Consider the following 15,506-nt stretch of genomic DNA (forward strand, 5'->3'; position numbering starts at 1 on the left):
CTTTAGCATGCATTTTTCAGAAGGGCATGAAGTCTGAAACTCAATGTCTGTCATTATTTAGTGACTTCATTCCTAAATGATTTGCTAGAAAGCCACAAACTTTATGAGGAACAAACCAGAAATAATAAACAGAAATCTATTCATTCTGCGAAAATCTGGCAGTTGAGACGTATAGTTCAGCCGGGACTGTCTTTAAGTTTGCCACCCTTCTCCCCTCACAAAATCATGGTCGAATGGGGCCTCCCCCCTGCAGCCATTCCAATGTCCCATTACTCGGATATTTCACCCCATTTATCATAAACACTGTATTGTGCATACTCCTTTACTTCTATGATGCTTTGAATTTCATTTAAAAGTTTTATTTTACATTTTACAGCACAACCACTAATAGACATCTACTAAACAAAGCAATGCAGTCTCACAATTAAAATAGGCTTAGCATTAAAACTTGAATCTCACATTCATTGAAACAGCATTGAAACCCACATTCAAAGGAAGTACACCTGGCCAGTGGCAGATAAAAATTAACTTTGGGCTGTTTTCAAATCACAGGCCCCTTGCACACAAAACATACATGTGTTCTTTGATACACCTTCCTGCTTGTATTAAATTAAATTATATTCCTGTATAATACAGTACAGTTGTAGAGAGTGTTTTAAATTTATTGTTTTGAACATTTTCCAGTAAACAATGAAACAAAATGCATGCACCAATAATGACAAAACTGCCCAATTCAGAACATTTCCATCATAAAAGTCTACTCAAACTTCTGCAATCCACCAGTATCAATAAATATGCTCAATCTCTGCAGAAATAAAAGTCATCTAAATAATTCCACATTAAAGAGATCTGTAACTAATGAAGAGGTTGCTGCTAGCACACAACTTTATATTTCATTGTTTCATCTACAAATAAAGTGCCTGTTGCCCTTGAGGAATAAATTGCCTATGTTACATTAAACAAATGATAAGCTAGTAATATTGCAAAAGGGAATGGATGGCAAACTGATAACAGGTTCATAGTTACTAGGTATCTCCGCCAAAGAGGACATTCTCAGGACTGCAGCATCCACCCCCTTTAAAAGTAGAACACAGTATAGTATCAGCAATGCATCTACATAAAGTGGGAGTAAAACCCACAGCCTTCTGCATCAAAAGCAACTATACTGCCTGTTGTACTAGTAACAATGCAAGCAGACTCAGCATAAGCAGCACTGAACTTCGCTTCCCCTGAAGCTCGCAGCTCCTTGTAAAATCCACTCGACACTCAACTGTAGCTCTCAACTTTGCAGCACAAGAAATCTGGAAAAAGCCAAATTGATTGGGTGGGGGGGGGGCAAAAGCCCAAAAACCAGGGACACATTTTAAACATTGCTGGTATAATCTTGGAAAGTTGCTAGAATGAAATGCTGTGTTACCACCATGCATTTCACTGCCAAGTCTTGAACACAGGACACTGTGCATTATAGTCAGAGCAACATACTACTATGCCAGATCAGCTGTTTCTTGAAAGACATGAAGTCTGAAACTTAAACGGCTATCATTTAGTGAATTCATTTCTCACCATAGCTCTCAACCTCTTAGCACAAAAAACCCTGGACAAAGCCAATAATGGGGGAATACAGCCCCAAAAATAGGGACAAATTTCAAATATTGATCTTATAAACTTAGAAAATTGCTAAAATAAAAGGTTTTATGTTACCATGTACTTTCTGAAGAATATGAAGTCTAAAATTCAAATGCCTGCCATTATTTAGTGAATTCAAAATCCAGAAAACTACAGATTTTATGAGGAACAGAACTGAACAAAAATATGAGGCATTTTATTCTGAATAGTTTTTACAAGTGGTGGTGGGTAGGGAATTCAGGCTCTTGCTACCTGCACCCAAAATACAGGGTTTGAGCCGGAGTTATTTTCTAGCCACCAGGAATATTTAACTGGGGCATTTCACACACAGACACACACAGACACACACACACACACACACACACACACACACACACGCACACACACACACACACACACACACACAAAACCTGAGTTTGGAGTCCGTCCCAGCTTCGATCCAGTCTATGCAGTTGTGACTGCATAGACTTCTGGGCATCTCTTTAGTCTGATGCCTTCTTCCTAATCCGGACTGGTTAAACAGCAGTCCTGATTCCTGCACGCATGCGTGGAGTTCCAGGAATGCCACGGAGTTCCAGGACTTGCTATCATTCCTTGTTTTTTTTTATTTCATGGTTTCTTTTCTTTTTACAGCTGGTGAGGGGGCTGCAGTTCAACAATCCAATAACATCAGTCGCCCCTGTTGTGTCACACATTTGGGGTGTTGGATGAAATCAGATCACTTGAATAAAACCTACACAGAGACAGTGAAGACATGCAGAATCCACTCAGATGGCGCCACAGCCAAGAACTCAAAAAGTATGTGAGATGACAGCACTACTCACTGTGCCAATGGTAACATGTTCCATTCCCAAACATCCTGTATAGATCACCAAAGATAACCAGTGTGCAATTCTGATGTTTGACTGTAACGAAAAGTAGAAGTTATATCTAACTTATTTACTCTTATATACACTTCAACACACCTAAGCATAAGCCACAATATTGATTGTTTTACACACCATTTGAATATAGATAAGAAATCCAAATGAAACTTGAAACCGTAAATATTTTAGGAAATAAGCTTCCAAAAATTTGTTAGCCCTCAAAATGATTCAGAATACCTTTCAAGTATCCATCATAACTAGATTTTCTGATGGAGACCTTGACTTCCAGATTTCCTGATTGAGACCTGACTGTCAGGAAAATTTCCTCACCCGTGGAAACCCTAACCATGACAGGTGGAAACCCTAAAAATTCTCGGTACTTATGTATTATCGCAACCAGATGTATGCGGTCACGAAATTCCCACACTTCAACTTTTGTGAGGGCATGAAACACTGTAAGGTGTTTTCAAAAGTCCTTATTGTTGAGGGAAAAGTTTGCGTTACCTTCGGGTACAGAAAAAATTGTACAAAATTCTCTTCCTGATCTGCATGCATTACAAACGCATGCTTTAACTGTCATGGCTGACAAATGGGATGTTTGAGTAGTGGTTTTGGGCTCCAATTTCTAAAAGGGGTGTAACAGCAAGTTTTAAGTTGTGCCCATATATTGTGTGGGTTACATTTCCCAAACAAGATTTATTATTATTACTACACAGAGCAGAAGGGATGAATGCCTTCACAATGAGTTACTGTTGTTTCCTACACTCTGCGCGTAACATTTTTTTCTTTTTTAATCTCTGTCCCCAGAACCTTACATGCACGCAAAACATGAAGAAGATTTCTTAAGTTGATTTATCAAGTTTTGTTTGCTGCATACTAGGTTTTGTGAAAGAATTGCTGTGTAGCATGAAGATGTATAAACATTGCCATACACACCTCCTTCACATGACTGAGAGGGAGTAGCCCTTCGTACTGCAGTGCTCATTCTCTCTGCCTGAAAGAGCATTTTCCCTGGGGATGCAAATTTGACCGTTATTCCTCTTGGCAAGTCCTAAACCAGCTGACAGAATAATAGATGACACTTGGCACTAACCTTTTCCACACTAACATTGCTAGTTTCGCGAAACCATTGCAGAGTGCGGCACGGCCCAAATCTGGTTGCGATAATACGCAAGTACCAAATTCTCTTAAAATGTGGAAAATTGAGGAACATGGACTTTTTAAGACTCAGAATGAGGAACATTCCTCATAATAAGGTCACTTGATGTGTGAGTAACAATAATGTTTTTACCCATTATGTTTAGCTTTGCCTCTGAATATTGGACAAATAAGTTGAGAGCTGTGGCTGTCATGACGTGCAGCAGCTCCTAGATGCTACACAGCTGCTGAACCGTTCTGAGCCCGTTTACGCAAAAATACTGGGGCAATCCTGTGCCATCCATTATCGCTGAATGGCTGAATACTGCTACTCATGTTGTTGTTGTGTCTTTCGGCTTTTCCCGGTTAGGGTTCGCCACAGAGGAACTCCGGGACGCTAATGATTGGCAGTGGATTTTTACGTGCCGAGTTACTTACCAGCCCTGACGCACAATCTTCAACGAAGGCACGTCTATTCACGCATGTTTCCACACAGAAGACATTCTAACTGGGAATTGAACAGGGCAACGTCTTACTGAGAGCAGTGTGAGGCGACAACGCTACCGCGGCACCACTACCGCTGAATACTGCAACTAATAATAACACCAATAATAACGTTAATGATTATAACATATAATGAAAAGCAGACGTCTTTATTTTTATGGTAACGTAACTGGCAACGTATTCTCTATCTAGCCTCAACCGTTACCTACACTTCTAGTCACATATTTTCTTCTAATTTATAAATGCAGGCATATCTCAGCTGTCCTGTTTGTCGGAGAATGCTCCGATTTTGCCTCATAATTTTCGTCGTTTCTCATAAGATATCTGATTTTCTGGCAAATCAACGACAGACATTTGAGTTTTAGAACTTACACCCTTCAGAAAATGCACAATAAAGCAAACACTGCTATTCTACCAAACGTCTTAGTTTGTAAGAGTAATATTTAAAAACTATCCTTATTTGGTACCTTTGCCCCCTATTATTATTTTTTGCTTTGTCCAGATTTATTGCGCTGAGAGGTTGACCGGTACAGATACTGACTTCTTGTCTTTCTGGAAACAATTTTTAATACAAATAATTTTAAAGGAAATATTAACAGGTACAAAACATAGAAACCATACAGAGTGTCGCTACTGTAGCAGATGATTAAAGTAGCCTGCTGTTAGGGAAATGCCCGGTGGGTCACGGTTTGATTTCCTCGGTCTCGTTTTCCTAACTACATAACTCTCTCTGTGCAAAACTGTGGTGATCAGTGCTTAACTCCAGTTAGCAAATTCAGATAATTACATAAAAGTATGCTAAATACCAACCGCGTTTTTGTTAGCAAACATAAATAAATAAAAGTATGCTAATTACTAACACCGCCTCCCAAAAAACAACACTCGGAGTCGTACCCCGTGAGACTTTCTTTGGAATGTGAAGAAACAACACGTCCCTTTTTGGGAGGAGTCTAAACAAGGAAGTTTAAGCTTGTCGCCATAGTGACAGCGACAAAAAAAAAAAAAAAAAAAAACTCTTACTGCTGGCCTTTACATCTCACTGCTTGTACTGGAGGGTGAGTTTCCTTCATTTTGGACAATTTGGGTACCTCATCCCGAGTGAAAGATGTCTGGTTCCGGTAAGCACTTACAGTTTGTTTTAAGAAACACTATTGTCCCCCAAATTGTAACCTATCAAGTGATGCCTTTCGAAGTTAAACGATACTCGGACTAGTCCTGTCTAATAATAATAATAACCTTTGGATAAGTCTAATAATAATAATAAACTTTGGATAAGTCTAAAAAAGTGTGCAGAACTTGGCTAGCTGTACTGTGATTAAGTAAGACAAAAACTCACGTTTTTTTCGGTATGACTACAAAAGTTTGCAGAAGTTTCTTTGCTAATAAAAGTGATGTCAGGAGCATCTTGCGGTTGGGGCAGTCCTTTAAAACTCTTAATGTTGATTTAGCTGTGGGTTACTATAATGCAGTTATTGAAAAGGAGTTTTACACGACATCTCAGTCTCCACAAAAGCTGAATAGATTTGTTGGATATTAGAACATAGAAATTATTTTTTAGAGATGTGAACTGTAATGTAGAAGTGATTGGGGTCAGTGTGGGTGAATTTCATCCGGGTTTAGATGCTCTGTGGTGCATAAACTGGTCTGATTTTGAGCACACTGTTGCCATTTCTTAATCATTTAAACTAGTATACCCCTGCCCCCGCCCCCTTAGTCAGTAATGGTACACATATAGTACTACTCGGTGATGATTACTTATATCGCGAAGGCGTAACTCGTTTTAGTGGATAACTGCTACTACATGCTGTAACCATCACAAACTACTCATAGCTCCCAACCTTTCACCAACAAAATGTGGAACAAATGTGTACAATGTAGTATCATTACAAACAGCTTGCTAACAGTTTCAACTAGGAAACTCACTGGCATACCTCTCAACCTCTTAGAGCACGAAATCTGGACAAAGCCATAAATAAAAGTGGGACAAAGGCCCAAAAATAGGGACGATTTTTAAATATCGCTCTTGCAGACTTGGAAAGTTGATAAAATAACAGGTTTTGCATTAGCATGAATTTTCTGAAGGGTATAAAGTCTAAAGTAAATCTTTAATGATTTGCTAATAATTTGCCAGAATACCACAGTTTTATGAAAAACAGACCAAAAATGTGAGACAAAAAATCTGGACATTCTGTGAAAATCTGAACAGTTGAGAGGTATGTAGGATGGTTAAAAGGGAATACCTATATATTTTGAATCTGTTAACTGGGATAGACTTTATACTCATAAGAAATTCTGGTACTTGTGTATTATCGCAACCACATCGGAAACAACTCACTCTTTTTTTTCAAAACAAGTTTATTGTTTTAACATATAAGAGAAATATCATAACAATTTTATACAAATAATTAAAAATAGGTATTATTATAATATTCAACAAAACAACTAAAGTATTTACAAAGACATCCACTACAATCAGATCAATTAATTAAACTAAAATACTGTGCTATTGAAATTAGATTTTTTTTAACAAATTTTGTAAATTATCCCATACAATAAAATGTGATGTTTTTCTAGTTGTTCTCATTCTAATTGTGCTTATTTCCATATGACACATTATATTCATAACATTTTTAAATTCATTGAACGAAGGAGGTGTATCTGAAATCCAATTTCTAGTTATTATTTTCCTAGCCACTGCTAGGATAGACCATAACAAGGGAAGCTTAATCTTTTAACACATTGAGATACAGGTGTGTTGAATAATATAAGAGACTTAGAAATAATGAAATTATCTGTAAAAGACCCTGCAAAATTCATTAATTGACTTCCAGTATTCTTTCAACTTCATACAGTCATAAAACATATGAGCCCAGTCAGCATTAATTTCTACATTACATCTCTTACATAGATTATCTTTATTATTAATTTTATTCATCATCAAAGGTGTATAAAAGATCTATGTAAAAATTTCCATGTATAAAGTCTCCAGACAATGGAAGATGTAGTTCTATAAGCAGATTCCAATATATATTGTTTATCTTGTTGAGTTGGTGGGTCCCCATTAATAGAGGTGAAATAATTCCAGTATGAATCTACATTGTAAAAAGTTTCTTGTCTGATAATTTTATGTATATATGAAAGTTTACCTTTATCAGAAACTTTATGCTGTAAATTTATTATCAAGTAATCAATCAGTTTTGGAATAGATTCTTTAACTGTTATAGACATTAGATCTATTCTATCAATGAGATGTTGTCTAAAGATCTGAACCTCTAACCAGCAAGTTTCTCTTAGATCAAATTCTTGTTTTAAGAAATCTAGATTTTTAACTTTATTATCAGATATCAGCTGATACCAGTACTTTAGATTATTATCTATAGCTAAATGAGCTCCTTCAGAAGTAGATGACATAAGCATACCCTGAGTATAAATTATACGGAATACAATAAAATTCCATTCCCTATACTTAGGGTGCATGAATATAAAGCTACGATAACTAATAATAATATTTAATGGGTAACAGACCATATGTTTAGGTGTAATAGGTGAAGTACAAAATTCCTTTAGCAACCACAACATGGAGTTATTTATAATCATATTTTTATGTGTTAAGGAGATTTTCATGAAGTGCATACTAATTAGCTCCCAATAATCTTTCCATTTTGCGACATATGACCGATCTATTAATAAAGTAATAACTTTTATAATAGAAGAGATAATATATAAATTAAAGTCTGGAAAAGAAATACCCCCTTGAGACCAGCTATTAGTATGTTTCTTTAATGCAATCCTAGGTCTATTAGGTGCCCATAAGAAGTTTAACATTAGTGTATTCAGTTTCTTGATAGTTATTTTTGTAGGTGAAAGTATTATTGATTGTATTAAGTATAAAATCTTGGGGAATATTATCATTTTAATAATTGTAAGTCTCTCCTCCATAGTAAAAACATATTATTCCAGGTATTAAAAGATTTTGTATATTAAGAAAACAGGTATTATAGTTATTATATATAATAGATTTAATATCTTTAGATAGTATTATACCTAAATAAGTTATCTGACCTGAGTTGGGTACATATTTAGTAAAATCACTAATGAGAGTATTTTTTTGTGTATATATAGGTAGTATTTTAGTTTTTTCTTCATTGAATATTAAACCAGAAATACTTTTAAAATTCATCATTTTATCAAATAAAGACTGCATAGAAGAATTAGATCCTGCTGATGTAATTAGAACATCATCTGCAAAAGTTGAATTTTGATGTTGTATTTTCTTCTATTTCAAAACCCTCTATGTCAGTACTGTTTTTAATCAAATTAGCCCAAGGCTCCATTACTAAAGTGAATAATAGTGGAGAAAGTGGACATCCTTGCTTTGTACCTTTAAGAATGGGTATTTTTGTGAAACATATGTTCCTACCTTAATATAAGCCAGCGTTCCTTTGTATAAATGCTCAATTAAATTTACAAATGCATCAGAGAAATTTGTGCATTTCAGTAAGGTAAACAGATAGTCCCAACTTACTGAATCAAATGCTGAACCTATATCAAGACTAATAAGTGTTAAATCTTTCTTTTTCCTATTTGCAAAATCAATTAATGTTAAAGTTCTTCTTATATTATCAAAAGTATTTCTATTTACAATGAAGCCCGTCTGATCTATGTCTATAATGCCGGGATAATTGTCTTCAATCTATCAGCAAAAATACTCATAAACATTTTATAATCAACATTAAGTAATGAGATGGGTCGATATGAAGAACATCTAGTTGGATCTTTATTAGGTTTTAAAATTGGTGAAATAAATGTATATTGCCAAGATGGGGGGGGGGGTTATTAACTCAGTTTGGGCCAGAATAAAAACCTTATGTATTAATGAATATGTAGTTTTAGAAAGGATTTTATATATCTCTGGTATAATACCATCATTACCCGGTGCTTTGTTTGATTTAAGCTTATTTATTTGTGTAATAACTTCTGTATATGAAATACTCTTGTCCAATAGTTTAATCTGTTGTTTATTAAGCTTTTTATTCATGTTTGTGGTTATAAACTCCTTTATTTTATCTTTAGGGTCCATGTTAATGTTGTTATGGTTAATCTTGTGAAAGTGATTTCTAAATTCATCCAGTATTTCTGGTATACTAGAAACATTCTTCTTTTTCCTTAGAGAAAAGATTTCTTTGATATGGTTTTGTTTATTCAATCTTTTGTTTTATTTTTAAGTCTATGTAAGTATTTGGGGCTTATTGAATAAGACAAAACTTGTATTTCTCTAAAGTTATTTTAACTTTATGAGTTAAAATTTCTTTGTATTTCTCATTTAGTTTGTTTATTTCTTCAATAACTTTCTTGTCCATAATATTTTCTTTATTATTATGTTTATAAGAGTCTAGTTTACTTTGAATATCTAACAATTCCTTATCCCAAGATTTCCTTTTGTTAATATACCATCTGATACTTTGTCCATATAGATATGATTTTAACGCATCCCAAACATAGACAATGGAGACTTCAGGAGTATTATTTATGTCTAGAAAATGTTGTACTTCTGAAAGTATATATTCTTTATAGTCTTTTAGCTGAGTTAAGTATGCTGGTATCCTTTTGATCTGAACATTATGAGTATTTTTATCATGAATTCGAAAACAATTGAGTTATGATCAGATATAGGACATGAAATGATTTTGGAATTAATTAAATCTGTTACCATCTGGTTAGAAATAAAGACCCTATCTATTTTTGAATAAGTTTTGTATCTGTTAGAAAAAAAGGTGTATGGTAATGATTTTGACTCTATCTGATTATTAATATCATTCAACTGATAAGAATTAGCAAAATCATTTAAATGTTTTGCATTAGATGTAATTCTTCTTTTCTTTATAGTGGTAGTATCACTTTCATGTAGTATACAATTAAAATCACCAGCTAAAATAATATCCCCTACAGAGAATGATATGATCTTATCAATATGATGTTTCACTGTATTAATACCAATTCCAGGTATCCAATGTACATTAATTAAAGTGTAAGTCTTCCCATTAATTTGTATTGTAACCATACAAAACATTCCTTTGTCATCCTGATAAGACTTAATGGTTTTAGAAATGGGCATACTTTTATTCCATAAAATAGCCACTCCTCTTTTTTTCTGAGTGTGCTCTGAACTAACCAATACTGTATACTTATTAATGGCTAGTTTATCAATATCTTTTTTCAAGAGATGGGTTTCTTGCAGGAAGACTAGATTGGCCTTGTGTAGATTAATGTATCTTATTAGGCTTGCCCTTTTACACGGATTATTCAATCCATTAATGTTTAAAGAAATTCCTTTTAAAGATGTCATTTGGCATTTTTAAAACTCAAGAATCTTATGATCGAAATAACAAATAACAAGATAAAGAATGTTACATCTCCTCTTTTAGGTGTACCTTTAAATATAGCTGTATTTATTAAATCTCTTATGGGATTTTGTATAGGATTCAATTTTGTTTGTAGTGACAATGAGTGTACAAAATATATTGTGGATGTCAAAACTATATACATATAACAATGAACAAGTGAAAATAATGTAAGGATTAAACATCCCGCCTGGAGTTGAAAACTCCAACTTAGAGCAGTATTTAATACTCAAGTTAACCACCTACCCTAAGCAGCAGTACCTCAGCTACCACCTTATCAATTTAATACTAGTTATATTTAACTGAGGTTAACAGTTTTCAATTCAATTATCTATCAAGACAAAACTACACATTTGGTAAAACAGCATCATATAAACTAAAATAAACTTTTTTTTTTTAAAAACTGTTCATACTATTATATAGATCTATGTAATATATAACACTTGTATTCTAATAACATTCAAATAATCTTAATGTTAGAAATCAAGAGGAGAGAAAATTATGTTCTAACATTCATTTAAATCAAAAACTTTGGCTAATATGATTCAGACATTACATGCATTAAGATGCATCTATTTTCTGTCATGTGAATTCTATCAACAGCTTCCAAAAAATCTTGAATTGTTTGTATATGAGCATTTACTTAAACTCATTATTGTCAATAGAGTAAAATATTGTATTCATAAAAATTATTATAAATCATATTGCATAGTTATGCAGATTCTCAGAAACACCTGCGTTATTACCTAAAAAAAAAAAAGCCATCACACACATAAACACAGACACACACACATACATATACACACACACACACACACACACACACACACACACATACACATACACATATATACATACACACACACACACACACACACACACACACACACACACACACACACACACACATATATACACATGTATCTGATCTCACCGAGCTGTGCCCCTGCAGAGCACCATCCCACTTGCCGTCCCCAGAACAAATCTGTCCGCTTCACACAAAATAATGCACAGCAAACACACACTAGCAACCAGATTTTACAATCATGCTAACCTACTGCTTTAAAATATATCACATGACATTTCTTCCAGAATAGCGTTATAAGATTATTTATGCTTGTCAATCAGATGAATTAAATGAGTTATAGTAAAGTATATGTTTGGGACACAAGTTTTTAACACAGATTATTATGCTACTGTTAAGTAGATTTTCAAAAACATTTAAATAAATGTTTCATTTTCTATGCCTTCTAAAATAAGATATTTACTTGCTACAAGAAACTACATCATCTAAACTCATCATAACTGACACATTTTATGAATAGAGTATTTTTCCTGAATCTGTGGTGTGTCAGTGTGATAACCTTGTCAATGTTTATACTAACTGCTTTCAGTTTCTCTGTGAAAATTCTGTGAGTGAAGCTTCTGAGGAAACTCATGGACACTGTGCATGAGACAGCCCACATCCCAGATTGTCTCCCTTAACATTTTGGCGGGAAACTTATTAAAACTTGTGGCAAACATTCATTTTGTCAATAGAGTAAAACATTGTATTCATAGAAATCATTATAAATCATATTGGATAGCCATGCAGACTCTCAGAAAAAAAGCCATCACACTCACACACACATATATATATATATATATATATATATATATATATATATATGATCTCACTGAGTTGTGTCCCTGCAGAGCACCATCCCACTTGCTGTCCCCAGAATAAATCTGTCTGCTTTATACAAAACAATGCACAGCAAACACATATTGGTAACCAGATTTTACAATCATGCTAACCTACTGCTTTAAAATATATCACATGACATTTCTTCCAGAATAGAGTTATAAGATTATTTATGTTTGTCAATCAGATGAATTAAATGAGTTATAGTAAAGTATATGTTTGGAACACAAATTTTTAACACAGATTATTATGCTGCTGTTAAATAGATTTTCAAAAACATTTAAATAAAAGTTTCATTTTTTATGCCTTCTAAAATAAGACATTTACTTACTACAAGAAACTACATCATTTAAACTCATTATAACTGACATATTTTATGAACAGAGTATTTTTCCTGAATCTGTGGTGTGTCAGTGTGATAACCTTGTCAATGTTTATACTAACTGCTTTCAGTTTCTCTGTGAGAATTCTGTGATTTGAAGATTCTGAGGTAACTCAAGGACATTGTGCATAAGACAGCCCACATCCCAGATTGTCTCTCTTAACATTTTGGCGGGAAACTTATTAAAATCTAGTGACAAACATTAATTTAGCAGTGTAAATGCATCTAAACATGACAGAACCTCCACAATGTATTCCACAGATCATCACAGCCTCTATGCAAGTGAAATTAAACTCAAAATTACCAACAAGCAATAAAACTCAGCATTCTTCTCCCAACTCAATTTTCATACAAATCCTATTATTCACTGTGCCCACACAGTCAAAAGCATTTCTACATATTAATAAAGAAAAGAAAAAGAGAGTAGAAAATAAAAGGGAGTAAGGCAGAAATAAAAAAATGTAAGAGAAAGCTGTAAGAAGTATATACAATGGAATGTTACTTACTGTTTATATTAATAGAGTTAAAAATAAAACATATTATTTACTCTTATTTAGTTCTGATTATTATTAGTTAAAGCATGACAGATTATTTACAAACAAGCATAAGCAGTATAATCAAGAAAGTATAATTAGAAATAGCATTTGAAGAACTTATAAACTTTTACAAGAAATAAATATGTTATTATTCTATTAATGATATTTTCATTACTGTTCTCTCCCTGCCCTCCCCCACCCTTTACCCACTACATAATCTAAATAGAATGTCATTGTTTAAACAAAGAAAATAATAAAAGAAGAAGGAAAAAAAAAAAAGATAAAGATAAAAAAATGTATCAAATTACTAACCTTACTTTTTTCAGAAAGAAAAACAAATCGAGTCACAGCCTGCCATTAAATCCTCAGGCATTTTGACTGGTTATGAAACAAAACATTTCTTTGCACATAGAGAATAACTTTGATTAAATCTTTTCCAAAATATTTGTGGCTTTCTGGAAATGCAGGAACTATATTAAAATAATTAATAATGAACTAATATGATGAGAGAGAAAAAAACATATAACAAATCATTTGTTTTTAGTCTCTTCTTCTTCTCTGAAGTCTTCCACGAAGCTTGAGTTGCCAATCTCTTTAATGAAGAACTAGCCCATTCCATTTCTTCTATTTTATCCAAAATCCTTTTTTCTTTGTCAAACAGTAAAGCAGAGTCTAAATCATCGAAGACATTAGGACCATCAGCAAGGAAGATTTTAAGCTTGGCAGGAAACAGAAGGTATGTTTTAAACTGTGCTTTTTAAGCTCCCTTATTAGTGGCAGAAAAACTTTTCTTTTAGCAATTACCATGGAAGAATAGTCATTGTCAAAACGCACAGTTGTCTCATTAAACTTAACAGGAGCTTTAGCCCAAGCAGATTTAAGAACCATCTCTTTATCAAAAGATGATAGAAATCTAACTATAACTGATCTAGGATAGTTTTTGTTAGAGTTAGTATTTGCTATAGATCTATGTGCTCTTTCGATACCAAAAGAGAATGCTTCTGGTAAATCTAAAGTTTTAGGGAGCCATGTTGTTAAAAAAGAAGTAATATTGTTACCTTCAATATTTTCTGGCAGTCCAAAAATCCTAATGTTATTGCGCCTAGATCTATTTTCCAGGTCATCCAGCTTTGTTTGTAAATGTGTATTTTGTTTCAGCAGAAACTCAATGTTGATTTCCTCTTCTTGTATTTTATTTTCCATGTCATTCACAGCTTCTTCTATGCCTGTCATCTGGATCTTCTGTTGTTGCAGGTCCATATGTAACAAGTCTATTTGTTTTGTAGTTTTTTCTATGAAAGTGTCTATTTTAGTATCCATTTTATCCATCTTAGCAGTAAGTTGCTGGACTATAATTATCAGAGACTGAAGTTCTTTCTTGATGCTGGAGTCTTGAGAATTTGTCTTACTGGAACTCATTTCAGACTGATAAACTGACAGGAAAATTTCCAAAGTAATTTCTGACAGGAATATTATTAAGATTTCCTTTCTTTTTTAGATATAGTTCAAGAACTATATAAAACAAACATATTTAGAAAGAAAATTACTTCAAGAATTAAATTTTTAAGTAATTAATTCCTGTCAATGTAATGAAATTGGTGGAGCTGAAGAAATCTGCTGCTATCCTGTGTTCATCCTTGGCCACGCCCCCAAAACAACTCACTCTTGATATAATGACATGCCCTTCACGTGGCAACCCAGTTGTGAAAATCATGACTATGCCTTTCACTTAATTCTAGATAGCTGCCTGACACTGATTTTTGGCAGTTTCTTTAAAGACGATACTATCCTGGTCTTAACATTTAACTTTTCATGAGACAGGATGTAAACTCCAGGTTTAATAAACAGCTCTGTACATAACATTAACAGATAGGGACCAAGGTTGAGGGAGGAGCAGCAAAATCGGTACAGGAGTTTAACTTTTTGGGAACTTATTAAAAAAAGATTACTTTTTCATAACATTTCTGTTTGGAAGTGCGATGGTTTCTTGATTATTTGTAAACTTTACAGATGGGTTGTAGATTTCATAAAAGTAGCTTTGACTATCTTTATGACAGTCGCACCAAACTCGGATGATCTGAAATAGTCATCAGTTACTGCATTTATAGTCTCCTCCTTTTAGTTAAAAAAAAAAAAATCACTGGGAATATGTATAATAGATAAAGTATTTAAATTAAAGAGGCCCAAACATGTTACAAACATCCCACGGATATACATGCAGTGCTGAAAAACCACAATGAACAGGTCGCAGATAACGTAACTACCCAAATTGCTAGTAATAAAGACAGTAAAAGTAAAGTAATTTCTTATATGTTAGTACTGTTGTTTCAGGGCGATATTTAATATCTGTCCCTATTTTTGGGACTTTTC

The 15,506-nt window shown here is 33.6% G+C and overlaps 1 long non-coding RNA gene across 1 annotated transcript in view; it reads left to right on the top strand.

Moving 5' to 3' along the window:
• The first annotated feature begins 5,088 nt into the window (after positions 1-5,088).
• Positions 5,089-15,506, top strand: part of LOC122797323 — a 142,616-nt gene continuing 132,198 nt past the window's right edge. Inside the window, exon 1 of the long non-coding RNA XR_006364071.1 lies at positions 5,089-5,251. This is a non-coding gene — a long non-coding RNA (uncharacterized LOC122797323). The remainder of the gene's footprint in view (positions 5,252-15,506) is intronic.

The sequence above is a fragment of the Protopterus annectens genome, chromosome 3.part0, assembly GCF_019279795.1.
Source record: "Protopterus annectens isolate FY-2018-M chromosome 3.part0, PAN1.0, whole genome shotgun sequence".
In the NCBI taxonomy this organism is placed as follows: Eukaryota; Metazoa; Chordata; order Ceratodontiformes; family Protopteridae; genus Protopterus; species Protopterus annectens.